Source organism: Adiantum capillus-veneris, chromosome 15, assembly GCF_014529385.1.
Source record: "Adiantum capillus-veneris isolate H3 chromosome 15, ASM1452938v2, whole genome shotgun sequence".
Taxonomy (NCBI): Eukaryota; Viridiplantae; Streptophyta; class Polypodiopsida; order Polypodiales; family Pteridaceae; genus Adiantum; species Adiantum capillus-veneris.
In genome coordinates, this window is record NC_140945.1 from 54,612,550 (window position 1) to 54,628,415 (window position 15,866).

A 15,866-nucleotide genomic window follows, 5' to 3' on the forward strand; every position below is an offset into this window, starting at 1 on the left:
CTCGTGTAAGGCGGTACTTTGATTTTACCCCTCTTGCATAAGAGTTGCCCACGTCACTTGGTACCCTTATAGATTTGGCAAAAATACTTAATGATGGGAATTTTTAAACTATGGGAAGGTTCCTACAAAAATCTCAAGTGGAGCAATTTTTTGGTGTGTGTAATCATCCATCCAAACCTGCGCTAGGTCAGAAAAATTATATATAGAGAGTCCAATAATATGTGTGTGTGTGTGTGTGTGTGTGTGTGTGTGTGTGTGTGTGTGTGAGAGAGAGAGAGAGAGAGAGAGAGAGAGAGAGAGAGAGAGAGAGAGAGAGCATTTTCTCATAGAGCTAATGGGAGTGGGAATTAGATTAATAAATTTTGATGTACAGTACCATCAAATGAGAATATGAGAGAGAGAGAGAGAGAGAGAGAGAGAGAGAGAGAGAGAGAGAGAGAGAGAGAGAGAGAGAGAGAGAGAGAGAGAGAGAGAGAGAGGTTATACGATGACATATTGGACCAAATCAAACATGTAAAATTCTCTATGATGAGTTGACCTATGACTCTTGATGCTTGAGGATTGTGGATATGAGGGTGGCAATTGAACATTCAGTTGGTCTCATAAGGCATATTTGGCATAGAGCATCTGACATGTTTTATTTAGCCTCTTGAAGACATTAATGCTACATTTGGTTTCCTCTCTATCTATCACTATTCTATTTATTTCTCTCTTTCTTGTAGAGTGGGGCTCGAGTTTAAGCTCATCGAATAAGTCTAGGAGATATTTGCGGGAATATTATTCATATGGCACAACTTTTATTTGTATAATTGTAGCACGCATTGATGGATCAAGTGGAAACTTTTGGTTCCATCACCCTAGAATTTTAGCCCTTTGATGCCATGAATATCCCATTTTGTTTCTTCTCTCTCTCTCTCTCTCTCTCTCTCTCTCTCTCTCTCTCTCTCTCTCTCTCTAAGTAGGTCTTCAATTTAAGACTAATTTGGCACACTTGTTTCTAGTCAGCGAACATCTATAATCAAATATGTTTGAGACATTTACAATATAAAATAATTTGAGACTACATTGGCTTGATTCTACTTTTTGTTAGCCCTTTACCTCACTATAGGCTACTGAAGACTAATGCTAATGCATGTGTCATAGTGCGGTTTGATCCTCCATGATGCTAGATTTGTTGAATTTTTGTATACACCATCCCAAAAAGTGGGATAAAACTTTGCATTGGAGTAGAATCCCAAAAAAAATCCTTTTTGATTATTTTAACCTATAGAAAAAAACTTAGACAATTGCAGGTAGTCTCAGACTCTTAAAGCCTCAAGTAGAAATTTTTGTGGACTTGTTTCGTCTACCCAAATAAGACAATGCTCAAAATTCTCTCTCTCTAAAGTGTGGTGAATTGGTTATCTCAGCTTCCTTTTGAGCAATAGGTATTGAGATCAAGACTCATCGTATCATTCTTGATTGGTCTCAGGACATAAAAATTCTCTTCTCGTGTGTGTGTGTGTGTGGGAATAAGAAGAAAAAATTGTATGTCCCTCAAGTGTGGTAGATCGGTTATCTCACTTCTCTCTTTGGTAATAAAACTTGAGTTCAAAACTTGTCGAAGAGATCTTTGTGGTCTCTTAGGGTTATTCCTACAACCTTCTCTTCTCATGGGTGTTTGTGTTTTTGGCCCAAGTGGGAAAATTGGTTATTGTAACTCCCTCTTGAGTAACATGTATTCATGGGTGATTGGTTATCCTAACTCCCTCTTGAGTAACGGGTAGTCATTGAGTTCAAGACTCATCGGAGAGATCTTCGAGATCTCGTGGGATTGTTCCTATGATGTTTAAGCTTCTCTTCTTCCTCTTGCTTCTCCTCCACTTCCTCTTCTTCCCTCCCTCTCTCTCTCTCTCTCTCTAACTTTGTGTGTGTGTATGTGTGTGTGTGGAAACATCTTTGTGTGTGTGCTTGTGTGTGTGTTAGGCATGGGTGCATCTCAAATACCAAATTTTCAAGAGCCTTTGAGGCACCATTTGTGTGTGTGTGTGTGTGTGTGTGTGTATGTGTGTGTTAAAGCCCCCCTTGGCGACAAGAGTAGGCTGTTAGGGATGCTACATGCACTCCTACATGTGCAAAGGCACAACATGGATTTTATACACCACCATGTCATGACATGCCAACATGTCAATTGCGCTCAATATTCTTGCCTCATCCTCTACTTCCACATGCACCTACAAGTCAGTCATGGTTATTACTCCCTCAAAAAGCAAGCTACATGAGGTTTGTACCTACACTACTAGTGTTTGCGGGTTTATTTTCCCATCAACTGATTTGTCTAGCTTGACAGGAAGGATTGCCACGTATATGGTGTAAGAGATGCATGCACAAGGCCTGCATGTCAATCTTGGATCACCTATCCACCTTAGCCTCTAGGTTACAACCCCATTTGCAAGTCATATAAATCTTTAATTGGTCTCCCTAGCTATAAGCTTGTGTGTGTGTTTGTGTGAAAAGTGTTCTAAGAATAAGTTGTTCTTGACTATCTTATGTAGAAAACACGAGAATGATACGTCACTCTCACTACGATGTACAAAAATGAATCAAAGGTTGAATTGTTTTTGTGCTAATCATTGTTCTTTCTCTAAAGTCACCTGTCTTTTGAACTGTTATGTTCTTTTGTGTATAAGTATAAGTCTAAAAATAATAACACACACGTCCTAAACACAAGGTTCTCCTAGAAAGATGGGAAACCAAGAGGTTGGCTTTAGAGATTTTTGTCTATAGGCATTGATGGACCCATTGTCTGTAATTCCTTGTTAGGTTGACAGGTGTTAAGTGGTCTTTCCTTATCTATAGATCGGATTCATGCTCACAACTATTGTAGTCTTTGACTCTGCTAGTTTTAGGTTGCAAGTTAATCCAAAACTACTTACCCTTGTGTAATTATTTTGATTCTTACGATTTTAAGAACATTTTACCTATAAACAAACTACTCTCGGATGGATGGTTCATTTTAGGATGATCCAGAAACTGATTAAAACATGAAAAAATTCTATGACTGACTATGAACGACATCCATACCATTCTCTACTAGCTAACAAAGCCTTAAAAGCCCAACTTAAGCATAATCCTAACATTGTCACTTATAGCTCCGATGAGACTCATGGGATTTTTAATATGATACAGCTCTTTGGCTTCACACTTGACTATTCTATTCTCATCAACTTGATGAGGTAGTAGGCCCATACTCAATGGACCTACTGTCGACTCATTGAGTATAGTCCTTGTGTTAGGGCAGGTGCGCGTGCGCGTGCACACACACACACACACATGTCACTTTCATTTGTGGCTTACTGTTCTGAGGATGGATATTTGCTGATATTTAACACTACATGGATGGTAGGTATAAGTTAAAAATGTTTTAAGTAGGAAATGGATACCAACTAATAGGTTTGTTGACACTTGTAATACGTATTCAAGGCAAAAGAATCTGTTATCTTGTTTATATAGATGCATGTGAGGACTCTATCTTTACTGAGGATCTTTTTGGTTAAGCTGTTGTCCATCAATGTCGAACTTGACCTCTTTCCCTTTAGAATAAGTTGTTCTTGACTATCTTATGTACAAAACACTAGAATGATACCTCATTCTCACTATGATGTACAAAAATGAATCAAAGACTTTGTTTTTGTGATAATCATTGTCCTTTGCCGAAAGCCAATTGCTAAGGCTGTGAAAAACATTTGAACAATCTCCAAAGCCTTCCTAATTATGTGAGGGTCAAATTTCAAGAAGAGTAGAGACTCATCCGCGAATAGCTTTGTAGAGAATCATTGTCCTTTGCCTAAAGCCAATTGCTAAGGCTGTGAAAAACATTTGAACAATCTCCAAAGCCTTCCTAATTATGTGAGGGTTAGATTTCAAGAAGAGTAGAGACTCATCCGCGAATAGCTTTGCCTAGAGTTTATTGTTGTTAGGCAAGGTCAACCCTTGGATCTCCCCTCTTGAATCACTGGCTTCAAGCATGGTAACCACGGCATGAGATCAAATGGAAAACATCAAAGGGGCTAGTGGGAATCCCTGCTTGATTGATATTTTGACTTCAAATGCACCCATAGTTCTATTATCAAACATGAGCTTAAATTGCCTGCGAGAGCACCAAGCGTGTGTACCAAATGACATAGCCGAGGTCCAGAGCTAAACAATTTCATGAAATCTTCTATGAAGACCATGTGATTAGATCATAGGTTTTGTCAAGGTCAAGCTGAAGTAGGATACACTCTTGCTTGGTGAAGGTTGCATACTCGATACCTTCCTTTGATAAATCCATGTTCGTGGGGGCTAATGGCTTTGTCCTTGAGGGGAGAGAGCATGAGGGTGACAATTTTTGCAATAATTTTATATGCCACCGACATCATAGTGATGGGCCACTAGTGTTTCACTTGAGAGCAACAAAGTTGCATAGGGATAGGGTTTATAAGCCCCCCTTTTTATGCTTGAATCCAGTACTCCTTCAAGTAGGGCTTGGTTAGCCATTCGTGTGATCAAGGACTTTAGATCCTCCCAGAATTCCTTGAAAAACCTAGTCATCAATCCATCCCATCTAGGGGACTTCTCCTTGCCTAATGCTTGCAGCATGAGTGAGCATTCATGCTCGATGAAAACCTTCTCTAGCAGGTTTGCTTCCGATTGTGAAATCCTCTAATAGAAAAAATTGAGAAGAGCTACTCTAGATTCATCCACTTCAAAGGAGTGGGCCTCTTATTGGACTATGATCTGGCATAAGTGATCAAGCATCAACTTAGCCATTTCATCTGGGTCTTGCATTTCATTCCCGTCCCCATTTGTGAGCGAGTGGATAAGGCCTCAACTCCTCTTCACTTTTAGGGCCATGAAGAAGTACGCTTGATTGGTAGCCTCCGATTGAAGGTAGATCTCTCTAGATACTAATTTTGCCTTTTGAAAATCCTCAAGCTGTTGCTCAGCCAAGCATGCTTTTGCTTCCAGTCACCTCTTGTGCTCCACTTCGGAGGCCGACCCTTCGCGCTTTTGAATGGTTAGCAAATCTACTTCATCTTTCAATTGCTTCACACAATCCTTGCATGACTTCTTCATTCTTGGGCTGTACCTTTTATTGCTTTTTGTATATGTTGGAATTAGGGTTGCAGAGAAACACACACAGCTTGGAGAAGACGAAGGAAGCTCAAGGCACACAATAGAGAGTGTGTTACTTAGTGTGCAATGGAAAGATAGATAGCCCTAGAGTGATGGGCATATATACAATGCACGGGGGAAAAAACCTCCTAAAGAGGGAAAAAATGCCCCAGCGGTCCTAGTGTGTTCACACACATCACTACCACATGTATATGGTAACAAATCCCCCCTGGAGTGATGCGGTGAACGAGAGCTGGCACATGAGTAAAGGGAAGTGCCATGCCCTGAGGACAGGATCAGTCCACAAAGGGGAGTAAGCCCAAAGCTTTGCGGAAAGCTTCAAGCTTCTCACAAGACAATGCCTTTGTGAAAAGATCTGCAAGGTTGTCCTGTGTTGGCACATAAGCCAAGCTGATCTCTCCTACTGAGAGCCTCTCCCTGACATAGTGGTAATGCACCTCAATGTGCTTTGTGCGAGCATGAAAAACTGGGTTCCTCGCAACTGCCAATGCGCTCTGACTATCAGTGTAGATAGTGTTGGCAGTATCCTGTCCAACACCCAAATCAGCCATAAGGCGTCTGAGCCATACACACTCAACCGTAGCTGTGAAGACTGCCCTGTACTCAGCCTCACAACTCGAAGTGGCCACAGTAGGTTGCTTCTTGCTCAACCATGATATACATGAACTGCCAAGCATGAAACAAAAACCACTTGTGGACACTCGCGTGTCAAAACAACCAGCCCAATCTGAGTCCGAAAAAGCATGTAAGTCTGGCGGCAATGATCCCCCCTTGGGATAAAACAAGCCAAGATGTAAAGTGCCACTAAGGTAGTGGAAAATCCTCTTGACAGCCTGCCAATGCTTAGACCCTGGGCTATGCATAAATCTGCTGACCTGCGAGACTGCAAACTGAATATCTAGCCTCGTGTTGCATACATAAATGAGGCAGCCAACAACAGTTTGGTAAAGAGTGACATCAGCAGGATCACCAACATCATGTAGACTCAACTTCAAACCTGTTTCCATGGGAGTGGCAATAGGTTTGCAATCCTCAAGTCCAAACTTACATAGCAATGTCTCTATGTAACTTTTCTGACACAAGGCAATACCACCATCACATTGCTTAAACTGTATACCCAAGTAATGATGCAACAACCCCAAATCTTTCATCTTGAAAGTAGCATTCAAATCAGCCTTAAATTCAGCAATATGTCTCTCATTTGGTCCAATGATCAGCAAATCATCAACATAAAGAACCACAATGAGAAATACATCATCCTCACGCTTTACATACAATGTGCTTTTTGTTGGACTATTACGAAAGCCTTGTTTAACCAAATGAGTGTCAGCTTTCTCATACCAAGCACGAGGAGATTGCTTCAACCCATACAAAGCCTTCTTAGATCTGCACACTTTGTCCTCTTGTCCTTTTATGACACAACCGCGAGGCTGCGTTACATAAACTTCCTCAAATATGTCACCATTCAGGAAAGCAGTAACAATGTCTGATTGATGTACATCCCAACCAAAATGAGCTGCCAATGCACATAGAAAACGCACAATAGTCATACGACAAGTGGGAGCAAAAGTCTCTTCATAATCTATGCCTTTTTGCTGTGCATAACCCTTTGCAACAAGTCGAGCCTTATGGCGATCGATCTCACCATCCGGCTTGCGTTTCAACTTGTAAACCCACTTCGTACCAATGGCCTTTTTGCTAGGAGGCAAATCACATAAAGTCCATGTGTCATTCTCTATAAGTGCATCATATTCTGATTGCATGGCAGCCATCCAATTTTCTGAATTCTGTGCTTCATCAAAAGACAGAGGCTCCTCAACATCATGTAAACTAGACACAGCCAAAGCATAACAATCTGATGCATAAGATGCATGGCGAGAGTCTGAACGAGTACGACTAGACAAAGGTGCATCCAATTTACTGTCACGCAAAGTGTGCACCAGCCATTTTGGCATACCTCTAGCCTGCTCATTTTCAGCCCTTTCCTCATCAAGTACATCATCTTACATCTGCATCAAATAGGCTGTTCTATAAACATTTTCAGAAACCCCCATAGGCTGTACATTTGCCTCATTGGAACTTACATTCGTATTTCCACCACTGAAAAGAGCAACAAAGTTTCATAAATGTCTTTGAGCTTACATTACTGTCTCTAGTACATGATAGCAAGGGCTGAACAGAATCTTCCACAAACACTACATCCCGTGAAACCAGAATACGTTTTTGTTTGCGGATGATACAACCTGTAACCTTTGCTTTCAGCACTATAACCAACAAAAATACATTTGACAGCCTTATCATCCAATTTTTCTGCGCTGCACTTGTTGGCACCAAAGCATATGCCAAACAACCAAAAAACACGCATGTGCTCAATAGAAGGCTTTCTATCATGCCATGCTTCATATGGAGTAATAGATTGCAAAGCTTTCGTAGGACACCTTTAAGTACATAAGTGGCACACATGATGGCCTCAAGCCAAAAAGAATGCGGCAAAGCTTGACTTTTGACCATACATTGTGCCATTTCCGTTAGTGACCTGTTTTTCCTCTCAACAACACCATTTTGCTGAGGTGTATAAGGCACTGTACATTGGTGTTTTATCCCACGACTAGCCAAAATGCATTAAATTCATGAGACATATACTCCCCCCCTCGATCGGGAACGGAGGTGCCCATAGTACATTTTGAGACATTTTCAGCCATAGCCAAAAATTGTTTGAAGCACATAAAAACTTCGGACTTCGCTTTAAGCGAAAACCCTGCATGCCTGGAGTAATCATCAATGAAAGTCACGAAGTACAGGTAATTGCCCAAGGACGTAGTTTGCATGGGCCCACAAACATCACTATGCACAACTGCAAGCTGCATGTGGCCCTAACTGAACCATCCTTTGGAAACTTAGAACGCTGCATTTTACCCAGAATACAGCCTTCACAAACAATGTTTGACAGGTGCTTCAAGAGGCGGCAAAGAAGCAACCATATCAGATTTCTGCAAATGCAGCAAACTGGCAAAATCAGATGACCAAAACGTGCATGCCAAAGTTTTGCATCGGAAATAGCCCTTGAATCTGCAACAGCATTTGCAAAATTTTGTCCACACTTGTCATACAAAGTGAGCTTATATAGCCCACGGCACAAAAGCCCAGATGCAACAATTTCATCACCAAAACTGAGATCATGAACTGTACATCTGTCATCCACAAATTTGACTACAAGTCCAAGTCTAGCAAGTGCGGATACAGACAAGAGATTCTTCTTGATCCCAGGTACATAAAAGTGCATCAACGAGTGTGAAGGAACTGCCAGTAGAGCAGTGAGCACAATCTTTCCAACTCCCTGAATGGATAGGAGGCGTTGTTGGCACAAGTGACTGAGTTCCCATGAGGGACTGACTCGAGAGAGGTAAACAATTCACGATGTGAGGTAATGTTGCTTTGTAGCACCACTGTCGAAATACCACACAGTGAATCTGCAGCAACTGACAAGCATGCATCATGGACAGCAGGATTGTAAGTGCACTCTGCGCTAAAAGCCCATTCTGCATCAACATCAGCATCACAATCTCCTTTCACAGAAGACTCAACAATGGCTGCATTTGTAGTGGAACCAGCATTTGCAGTGGAACCACCCTCTTTCTTCTTAGCCTCTTTGGCCTTCAACGTAGGACACGACTTGATCAAGTGATCATTAGCTTTACAATAATGGCAACGCATCTTCTTTTTGCCCTTGTCACCAGAATTTCCAGACGAATTGCTGCCAGCAGAAGCATTAGGAACATAACTTTTGCCACTCGCAGCAGAACCATAAGAAGTGGTTGCATTGCTGTTACCACCCTTTCTTTGAGAAGCAATAAAAGCCTGTTCAACTGCACGCTGCCTAGTCCTGTTTTTTCTAGAAAATGACTCTTGCAATAGCAATGTGCATAATGCATCAAACTTGACAACTTCAGGATTTCCTTGGGTCATCAGTCTCCAAGTACTAGCAAAAGTCTGGTAGGAATCTGGTAAGGCATCAAGAACAGTCTGCACAAGGGAATTGTCCGAAATGACTTCACCTGCAGAAATGAGTTGCTCATTGATATCCTTGACACTAGCAAGGAAAGTGTCCATATCATCCTCCTCTAATGTCATACTCTTTCGACTCAGCTCTTTACACAGCAAAGCAATTTTAGCCTCATTGCGGCTTGCATAAAGACCTGCTAGAATATCCCAAGCCTGTTTTGCAGATTTTGCTGAACGGATGTGAGGAATAATGGTGCGCTTCACAGACAACGCAATCAATGCATGAGCCTGCGCATCCTTAACATCCCAACGAGCTTGTTCTGCCGTAGGCAAAACAACTCTAACAGCTGCAATCCTTGCAGCAAGACCTGCAACATCCTCAATATCGCCTACATCCTCAGAACCAGGACGTACATCAATGCCCTACACAATGTTCCAGACACCTTTTGACACAAGAACATGTTGCATCATATAAGCCCACATAGGGTAGTTGTCCCCATCCAACCTGTCCTCAGCAGCAAACATCTTGAACACATCTGTGTTGTTGTTGTCAGCCATGGTAAATGCTGCACCTGATGTGAAAACTGCCTGAAAATAGGAGAAACGGAGCGGGAACAACCTGTGCTATATAGCACAAACCGTAGAAGACTATAAGGCACCTGTTATGCAGAAAACGGCACAGACAGAAATTTTGCACAGAATGACGAAATAGCCTGTGCAGTACTGCCTGTAGTGGAAACGGAGGCCGAAATGAGCCCAAATCAAAATTCTGAGCAGACCGAGCTCTACGAGCTCACCAAAAATATTTGTCGACCTGCGAACGCTCGCCAAAGCTCACTGAAATTGGAGAAAGTGAGCAGGCGTGTGCTGGAGCAGCTGGCGACTAAGCCCGGGAGGACGTGACCTGCTCTGATACCAATTGTTGGAATTAGGGTTGCAGAGAAACACACACAGCTTGGAGAAGACGAAGGAAGCTCAAGGCACACAATAGAGAGTGTGTTACTTAGTGTGCAATGGAAAGATAGATAGCCCTAGAGTGATGGGCGTATATACAATGCACGGGGGAAAAAACCTCCTAAAGAGGGAAAAAATGCCCCGGCGGTCCTAGTGTGTTCACACACATCACTACCACATGTATATGGTAACAGTATACTCCTGGCAAATATATCCCAACCTTTAGGGTTTGCCAAATCTGCGTCTTTACTAAGCCTCCTCCTGAGAGCTTTTTTGGATAGACTTTGGAAGAGATTGCTTTAAGTGCAACAAATTTGGGCACTCTGCAAGAGCTTACCCTGCTTTTATAGTCATGGTAGCAGGCCCTTTGGGTGGGGAAAGAGACAAGCCTACACCACGCTCAAAATCCACCACAAAAGGATAGTGAACAATTAGGGAAGGATAGGCATCTCAATGGCAACTCTCAAAACCTTAATAACACAAAAAACCCTTGAGAAATTAGAGAAGTCCTTGCAAGCCAAGCATAGCAGTGGAAAGCCCCTCGCTCTTGATTCTCATATGCCACCAAACAGAAAACACCTACCCTCTTGATACAAAAGGATTGATACAGCTCACACCCACTTAAATACCAACCATTGAGAAATAAGTAAGAACAATCTCTTACAACTCGATGCAAGTCCATGAGAATCTCCGAGCAATAGGCGATTGGACAACAATAACACATATAACTCCACCAAATAATCCCAAAACCCCCTTTTTGTATGACAACCTTTTTGATGTGTTGCAGGATACCAATCCTGAGAACCTCACGACAACAAAGTTGTCAAGCTCTTAGACTAAGGTTGAAAGAATGCCAATGGAGGAGGACAACAAGAGAGAGAATACAGAGGACGAGTTCCTTGAGGTAGAGGATTTTGTATCCCTCTCCCAACGATGGAAGATATTGTTATCTAGTTGTAGAAGGTGAAGGGAATATAAACCCAAAAGAAAAACGCCCTCTTTTGGGAAGAAATTAAAGATAGGGAAGGTAACTCCTAGGCCATCCAAGAGCATTGCCTGGATGCATTCAACAAAAGAAAGCAAGCAGTGGGCAAGAAGATGGCATTCTACCAAGAGGGAATATATGGGTATAGTGGAGTCCTCACCATTGTGGATAGGGACCTAGAGCCAAAGGTATTGGGTTACCGACTTTATAGGCCGGCGGCACCCATCGCCCATCAATAACTTATGTCTGTATAGATATACAATTATGAGCCACACACAAACTAATGCACTATTGTGTGCTGCCATGAAGAAGGGGACTGGCTCTCCCTCACCATATCGGTGTGTCTTGTGCTCTCCCTCCCTCCCTCCCTCCCTCTCTCTCTCTCTCTCTCTCTCTCCCCCCCCCCCCCATATCAATGTGTCTTGTGCTCTCTCTCACCATATTGGTGTGTCTATGCTCTCTCTCTCTCTCTTCTCTCTCCTCCTCTCTCTCTCTCTCTCTCTCTCTCTCTCTCTCTCTCTTGCTTGCACGCATTTGACTCCACTCTTCTGCTTCCCTTCATTGTGGTATTAGAGTCGATGGTTGCCAACGAGAGAGCTTCATCATTGTGAGTGCTTTGTTCACTATTTAGAGATGATTTGTAGTCACTCTTGAGTGCTTACAGAGGAGAGTATCATGAGGGATTCATCATCATGAGGGCTTTGTTCACTATTTGGAGATGATTTGCAGTCACTCTTCAGTGCTTATAGAGAAGAGTATTCAGCCGGAGTGGCATCCTTTGATTGCACACACATGTGGATTGGAATGGAGCAAGAACTCACCTTCCCATTTCTTGAATAGTTTGATCCTTTCCCCTGCATTTAGTATGCCAACAATATTCTACAGGTTATATGTCATTTGAATTGATGCATGGAAAAAAACCCATTATGCCTACAGAGGAGGCGGTTATGTCTTGGACTGTAATGCCATGGGACGTAGGTCTGTCTACAAAAGATTTACTTGATTTGCATATTCCCCAATTTGAGAGGCATCAAGAAGATATTGACCAGGCCAGAAAAGCTCAAGGAGGCAAGGTTAAAGAATAAAGCAGCATTTGATGAGAAGCATAGACTACAGCCTTATGCTATCAAAGATGGAGATTGGGTACTTGTTTATGATAGTAGCTTGGAAAACCAATACTCTGCTATGCGAAAGATGGTCAAACATTGTTTTGGGCCGTATGTTGTACTTCATGCTTATGATAATGCAACATATAAATTATGTGAGTTCGATGGCAATGAGCTTAGAGTACCTATTGCAAATTTGTACATTCCCTTCCACCAATAGCGGTCCTTGATTTTTACAAAAGTTGCCCATACCCCTCTGTGTCCAACCCATAAGCTTTCATGAAACTCTTTAATCACCTTCTGTTGAGTTGCTTTATCACAAACAACCCATTGTGGTACCCCTCTTGAATGCTTTGGTTGCTTCCACAGATGACCATCCTTTAAGAAATAGCCATAAGCCTTTTTCATGATCCCTTGTACTCTTGATCACTCCATCCCTCTTGTATGGTAAGAGTGCCAAGGTAACGGCCTATCAAAACCCATCCTCCATCATACATCTCTTCATAAAAGACTTCAAGAACACAAGCATGAGTACCACAACTTGCATGTAAATGAGAAGAGGTGTAGAACTTTAAGCCCACATCATCACTAGTGGTAAGCATCTCCATATCTGGCCCTTGACAACATATCTGCTATAGGGTTATCTCTGTCTGCAATGTGACAAAACTCAGGGTTAAGAGACTTAATAAAGGCTATCCATCGCAACATTGCAATGTCTGGAGTAGTGCAGTTTGCAATCATCCCTATCAATGGTAAACAATTTGTCTCTACCACAATTGAAGCACCTATGAAATATTCTTTGTCAGACCTCAGGGTAGTAACAACACCCCAAAGTTCTCTCTTAACCTTTGGTTAACCTCTTTGATGAGCATCTGCGAATAAGTCCTTGTTTTTCTGCTGGATCCACTTCATAAAACTTTGCTTAGTTACCCTCCGAGAATCTTCAAGAAAATACTCCTCTTGTAATGCCTTTTTAAAATTCTCTCAATTTGGTCCTTGTGCAGTTTGTCTCTCCCCAATTCGAGCCCTAAGCTCTGGCACGACAATCAAGTGAAAACCTTCAACTACTTCATGATCATCAATCCCATTATCCTCCATGGATTGCTCATAAACTTGGCAAAAAAATTGAAACATCTCGACCTTCGAATCGCTGTAATTTTTTGTAACTGCTTGTCGAGCTTTTTGAATCCGCTCATGCAAATATTGTTGTTGTGCAGTCTGCTATTACTACATGTAGGGAGAAAATTGCTGCATCATCTATTGCATCACTGCCTCTTGCAACGTAGTCATCTTCTTTGCAAAAATTTCCCACCCCAGCTCAGTTTCGCGTCGGGTTCACCAAAGATGTCGGGGATAATGGATTCACGAGGTGAGCCGAGTCAGCACCGGGCTACTCGCCGTGGAAAAAAATGAGAGACCAGATGCACTACACCAAGCAAATAACTCGAATAACACTTAGATTATATGAAAGTGACAACCTGAAAGCCTTAAGCTGCTAACAGTTAACCACAGTGGAGTTTGTTTACAAAAGCTGCCATTAACGACACTACTAGATTAATTCCTGAGCTAATGAGAGCTTAATCCTCCCAAAATCCGCCCGAGAGAGTAGAAAATCAACCCTGGTTACACCTTGAAGGTAACTACTTTAATATGCCTTTCTTCATGCCATCCTTGACAATGTCGAGGTCAAGAAGGAGAGAGGCGTTACCAAGTTTGAGACTTCCATTGCCCATAGCCTATTCAGTAGAGAATAAGATCAAACAATCCCTTCTTCCTCTTCTTCTTCTTTACCTGCTTCCTGCTCCCTACTTTCCTTTCTTCTTAACTCCCCTCTTTGCTTCCTCCTCTTTAGCTTGACTCACAAAGTCAAGAGGGCGAGAGCTGTTATTGCTTACCTTTCCTCCTTCGTCTTCCTTTGTACCAAAGTCGAGAGCAAGAGAGCCTATGCTTCTCTATCTAGAGCTGATCCCTTCCCTTCATTTCCTTCCCTTTGCTTTAGGTTGAGATCAAGCAAGGGAGAGAGAGAGAGAGAGAGAGCTTATGCCTTTGTTTTGTCGGGAGGGAGAGAGAGAGAGAGAGAGAGAGAGAGAGAGAGAGAGAGAGAGAGAGAGAGAGAGAGCAAAATCCCTTCGAGCTGTACCTTATGCCTACCGAGAGAGGGAGAGAGCTTCATCGTCCCCCCAATTGCCTTCCCTTCACACCTTGTTCTTTTTGTTTTTCCCTTCACATTATTCTCCTCTACTTATCTCCTCCCCCTTTTCTCCTTTTTTCCCCAGCCCATCAGTCATGGCGCCGTGACTGACGTGGCACATGAACCCGGGTGATGATGTGGCAATCGATTGGATGGAGCAATGCAAAAACCATCTCGAGAGAAGGGCCAAAAAGGCGCACGGTGAGCTGCTCGTTTGCTTCTTGAGCGTTGTCATCCGAGGCCTACCATGGGTGCTACGAGCTTATCTCTCCCTCCCCCCCCCCCCCATTTGTGCTCTTCGTTGCCTACCGCCATGCTCCTTTCATCCTTTTTCTTCATTTTCACATTAGCTCCTTTATTAAAACCCTATTGGGCGGCCATAGAGCCACTGGCCTTGGGCGGCCCTCCTCTAAGAAGCCATAGCTCCTTCCCTTGGGCGGCCATTGTGCAGCCACCTCACTCGGTATACATGTCGACTAAAGCTCTACAAAATACTTTGTCTTTAGAGCCCTTGCCTAGCAATATCGTCATGAATTTGTTAACCCATGAGAAGTTCTTGCGTAATGCCACATGCCTTTAAAATGCCAGCATAAGTGACCGCCTTTGGTGAGAAGCCATCACTTTGCATCGGATGATAACCGCCCAGTGCTTCTCTATGATAGCTAGGTTGGGCATATCTTGCAATCAAAGTGCCCTAATAGAAGACATTTTGAATTGAAAGCTCATCAAGAACTTTACGCGCTTTCGGGAGGGCACCACATTGGACCTACATAATGACCAAGGCAATGCTGAGAATGACATTTTTCCCTTATAGGTCTGCTTGCGCTTACTCTATCTGGCATGATATCACACTCAATAGCTCCTCAAACACTTGTTGCACTCTTAAGTGCAATTATTTGGCATGCATATCAACTAGGGCACTATCTGACATTACATTTGGCTTGCATATTAATCAAAGCATAGCTGCCAAGCTCAATTATTTGCCAACCATGTATCACCAAATCACCACATTAGGCATATATCTCGACCATGGTAGTGCCGAGCACAAGTCTATCAGCATACCCTGCTATCAATGCACTCAAGAGATGACATTCCAGGTAAGATTCCCCTCAAGATATGACATACATATCAACCATGGTAGTCCAATAACAACTGCCACAAATCTGTTTGAAAGTTGACAACACCAAGGTAGCGGTATCTTCTCTGAGTTTCCCCCTTTGGATGCACAACATCACAACATCTTAGTTATCTTTTTTTGTTGATTTTCTTGGGGTGACTTCCCTTGCTAGTTGATGTATCCGGTGTTCTTATTATGTTTCTTGGATCCCATGGCTCATATTGAGCATGGCTGCTGGTATGTACTTCTTTATGTTATGCTAATATAACATTAACTCACATTTTTCAGTACTTCAAGAAAAAGTACAATCAGACCGTGTGTGTAGATTCTTGCTTTAGGTCTATGATGCTAATA